Source organism: Lathamus discolor, chromosome 7 (assembly GCF_037157495.1).
Source record: "Lathamus discolor isolate bLatDis1 chromosome 7, bLatDis1.hap1, whole genome shotgun sequence".
Taxonomy (NCBI): Eukaryota; Metazoa; Chordata; class Aves; order Psittaciformes; family Psittacidae; genus Lathamus; species Lathamus discolor.
The window spans coordinates 4,179,931-4,184,654 of NC_088890.1; the positions used below are offsets into that span (position 1 = coordinate 4,179,931).

General features: G+C 52.6%; 1 long non-coding RNA gene across 1 annotated transcript; it reads right to left on the reverse strand.

Annotated features, from left to right (window-relative positions):
• Positions 1-800: 800 nt before the first annotated feature.
• LOC136018448 (uncharacterized) lies at positions 801-3,392 on the reverse strand. The gene is made up of 3 exons (XR_010614416.1): positions 2,684-3,392; positions 2,171-2,314; positions 801-1,093 (listed from the first exon to the last, which is right to left on the reverse strand). It is a non-coding gene; the product is annotated as an uncharacterized LOC136018448 (long non-coding RNA).
• Positions 3,393-4,724: the final 1,332 nt, after the last annotated feature.

The window sequence follows — 4,724 nt, forward strand, 5'->3', positions numbered from 1 at the left end:
CAGTAACCAGCTGCTAGGAGAGAAGGGATGCAGCTGGAAGGAGGATGGGTGTCATGGTTTAAACCCAACCACAAACCTCATTCATTCACTCCCCCCCCTTCTTGCCCTCCCCCTGCTCCTGGAGGGACGGAGAGGAGAATCGAAAAGAATGCGACTCCCACAGGTTGAGATAAGAACAGTTTAGTAACTAAGCTATAACACAAATCACTGCTGCTACCACCAGTAATAATAATGCTAAAGTAAATAACAAGGGAAGAGAATACAACACCTCAACACCAGCCGACCAATAACTCGCCCCACTCCCCCAGCCGAGCACCGGCCGTTACCTCGTCCAACCCTGCAGTCCCAGCCCTTCCGGGTAACTCCCCGTTACATCCTGGGCATGACGTGCTGTGGTATGGATACCTCTTTGGTCAGTTTGGGTCAGGTGTCCTGTCTCTGCTTCCTCCTGGCCTCCCTTCCTCCCTGGCAGAGCATGGGGCTCAGAAAGTCCTTGGTCAGACCAAACATTTGAGCAGCAACTGAAAACATCGGTGTTATCAGCCCTGTTCCCAGGCCAAAAAATTAAAACATAGCACTGCACTAGCTACTAAGAAGGAGAAAAATGACTGCTACTGCTGAACCCAGGACAATGGGGCTGGGGCTGCCTCCCTCAGCTCCAGCACAGCCAGGGAAGGACTGATGCAAACTGTCCCTCTGCAAGGTGGGAGCAGGACCTTTCTGCTGGAGGTTCAATAAAACAAGTGCTGCTGTAGCTCAGTTGTGGCTCTTTGCAGATTTCATTCAAAGAGCAGAAGTGACACAGACTTGCTAATGTGTGGTTCCTGCTCAGCTCCCCCCATGGACCCCCACAGCAGGGGAGCATGGGCTGGAGGGAGCAGAGCAGGTTGACAGCAGCAACTATACACCATGGGGCTGCTTTCCCCTGCAGTGTGGCCCCACAGGGGTCCATGAAGGCAGGAGCTTGTGACTGCTCCTTCTGCAGAGCAGGCACCTTGCGCTTTGCAGCTCTGGCTGGAGTGTGCAGACAGCCCAAGCAGCCAGGCAAGAGCTGGGCACAAGATGAGGTACCTGTCCCACCTGCAGCATGGACCTGGGAATGCAAAATGCATGTTACTGGGTAGTACAAAGGCTGAGGCAAATGCTGGCAACATCTCCTTGACCTGGCAGGTCCATCTGTGGACCCTCTCTGAAATGCTGCATTTGGCATAGAAAAATCTCACATCCGTACAGCTCAGGTGCACCAGCAGTGGCATTAACCCCCCTGTTGCTGCACGAACTGGGTTTCTAGCACTTAGCTGCAAGTGAACTAAAAAAACCCCAGCCCCAGGGGATTTTTTTTGTCTAATATCACAAGTGCAGCTACTGCTGGCCCTCAGGGGCATTGCACCCTTGTACAGGGATGGCTGAGCTGTGCTTGGCACTCAGACAAGCCCTCAACAGGCAGAGCTTTGCCAGGCCACCCCCAAGAGTACAGGACACCAGCAAGCAGAACGTGAGTGGGCTGTAGTTGTACTGGTAACATCTTTAGGAGCAAATACACTGCAATTAACCTTTCTTCAAATGTCTTTCAAACAAATCCATAGGACCTCTCTATATTTGAAATGAAAGAGTAATAAAAATGTACTTGTCTCTTGTTAGATATGGCAAGATGCCAGATGAGCATCATGAACAATTTTATTCATTTAATGTTTTAAGACAAGAGGAGCAGTTCAGTGTTCAGAGGAGATTATTGCCCAAATCATGACCCCATTTTAATGTAAGTTCTGTATTTATCCATCTACATAGAAAGACCATTCTGTTCTGTGTTCCTTGCACTGGGGACATCATGCTTTCAAATGTCAGCAAGTATAAGCTTTGTGAAACTGCACTTCAGCTTCATTTAGTAGCACAAAGACTCAAAGGAAGATGAATGACACTATAGTAAGTCCCATAATGACCGGAATAGCCAAGATAAGCACAGACACAAGCCCTTGTCCAAATTCTACAGGGATAATTTCCTCCAGCACATTTTGAAGGGGAAATGTCGTGGCCAAGTCGCTGCTGGGGTGTGTGTGGGGACAGGATTGAATGGGACAAGAAGGCACCAGGCTGACCCGCAGAAGCACCCCTCCCCATGGGTAACACAGTGCTGGCCCAGGGGATAACACAAAACCCTTTCCACACTAACCTCCCAGTGTCCAAACTCCACCATGTGTGCTCAGGGTCCTGCTGCTGCCGCACATCCCTCGATGGATGCTCTGGACCACTCTGGCATGATGTTGTCCACTGACCCACATTGATTCCTTCCTCCCTTGGGGAGCTGCAAGTGCTGCTGAAAGGAGAATAAGCTGTTGGTAACGCAGCTGCTGCTGGGTTATTCCCAGCAGAGGAGAAAGGCAGCAGCAGTTGATAGGAGAAGGGGTAATGGTTTTAAACTGGAAGAGGATAGGTTCAGACTAGATGTAAAGAAGAATTTTTTACACTGAGGGAGGTGAAACACTGGCACGGGTTGCTCAGAGACATGGTAGATTCCCCATCCTGGAAACACTCAAGATCAGGTTGGATGGAGCAGCCTGATCTGGTTGAAGATGTCCCTGCTCATTGCAGGGGGACTCGATGGCCATTAAAGATCCCTTGCAACCCAAACTGTTCTATGATTCCGTAGCATTTCCAGTCATGGAGGGGGGGATATACAGCTTACCATAATTGTGCTGGTATTTATCCAGCATCAGCTTCTTGCCCTGGGGCACACCAGGCTGGCTCCATCCCAGGGAACTGAAGTGGATCAGCAACACAGAGACCAGCCCAGTGCTGCCATAAGCACTTCTCATCACCTCCAGAAGCATGGGGCTGTTCCGTGTGTGTTGCTCTTCGCATTTGCAGCCTGGAGGAGGCATGTCCCATCCAGCTGCTAAAGTGGAGTTCACTTCCCTGCAGAGGTCTTGGGTGTGCTGCAAGGAAGCTGCGGACTGAGCATAACACCCCCAGGGGACAGAGTCCCCCATCCTGCACAATGGAAGGATGGGCTGGTCCAGAAATGGCAGGGAGCTGGATAACAGCTTGAAGCTCACCCTGGCACTGCCTGCAGTCCACCCTACAAGCACTACCATTGCAGACAACCCCAGTGAGCAGCTCCCATGCTGCAGGATGCCTCTGTGCCTACATACCACATCACTTTACATTGCATCATGTCAGGCTTCATCTGGAGGGAAGAGGATCAGCCTAAGCACCCTGCGGTGGGGTGGTTTGGATTCCCACCAAGGAGGATCACCCTTACTCACAAGGGTGCAGTCCCACTGTGGTAGTAGTGACAGGTCCCATCAAGCTGGTCACAAAGCTGCCTGTAGCACCAGTTCAACATCCATCAAGGAGACAGGCCTGCCTGAAATCCAGCCAGGAGAACAGTCTGGGCCTGCAGCACACCTTAGGAGAAGACTCCTAGCCCAGGCCTGGGCTTAAATGGAGCCCCCAGCCCAATGGGCAGCAGGTGGGTGTGTGGGGGCCCACCTGAAGCCACTTAGTGCCAGAAGGCCCTGACACCCTTTCTGGCCCCGCTTGCAACTTAGTGCTGCACCCTTGTGTCCTTCCTATTGCTCATGCTTAGGAGAGGGGCCAAGCATCTCTCTGGATGTGGGGTGGTCAGACAGCAAAGCCCCTTCTCTCCAAAGCCCGGCTGGTGTGGGCCTGCTCCAGCACATTAACTTGGCTCAGGGGTGCATTTCTGAAACTGATCTCCCAATTTTCCCCACTTTTCTGTGCTTTGGATTGAGTCCTGGAGAGCTCAGGCTTGGGAGAGCATCAAGTGGATTCCTTTCAGATTAAACCAAATCGAATGTGCTCCAGGAATGCACCTCATGCTCCCCAGCCACTGATGGGAGTTCCGGCTGCAGCATCAGCCCAGAGCTTGTCTGGAGTAAAAAACAGACAACTTGTAAATGTATAGTGTGGGTCCTTGGATGTATGGATCTGCTCCTGCCACACTGTGCACAGCCATCGGAGCCTGAATCATCCCAGATTTCATAGAATCATAGAATGGTTAGGGTTGGAAAGGACCTCAAGATCATCTAGTTCCAACCCCCTTGCCATGGACAGGGACACCTCACACTAAACCATCCCACCCAAGGCTTCATCCAGCCTGGCCTTGAACACTGCCAGGGATGGAGCACTCACAACCTCCCTGGGCAACCCATTCCAGTGCCTCACCACCCTAACAGGAAAGAATTTCCTCCTTATATCCAATCTAAACTTCCCCTGTTAGTTTTAACCCGTTACCCCTTGTCGTGTCACTACAGTCCCTAATGAAGAGTCCCTCCCCAGCATCCCTATAGGCCCCCTTCAGGTACTGGAAGGCTGCTATGAGGTCTCCACGCAGCCTTCTCTTCTCCAGGCTGAACAGCCCCAACTTTCTCAGCCTGTCTTCCCTTTCCCTATCATTTTGCTCTTGGTCACTTGTGAACCAGAGCTTTCCTTCCTAAATTCCCGCTGCCAGGCAGCCGCAGGACGGTTCCTGTGTGCCGCCGCTCCCCATCCACGCCGCTGCAGTTTGGATTCACAGCTCACAAGGAATAAAAAGGAGCGATGCCCCCGAAGGGCTGTTTTCCGATCCCGGCCCCCTTTCGGCGTGCCGCGGGCCTCGGGAATGACGCGCTCCTGGGACAACCGGACCGCGCATCCTCGGCCGCAGCGCCGCGGCTACCGCTAGATGGCGACTGCCGCCCGCGCATCCCGGCCCGATCCCCGCG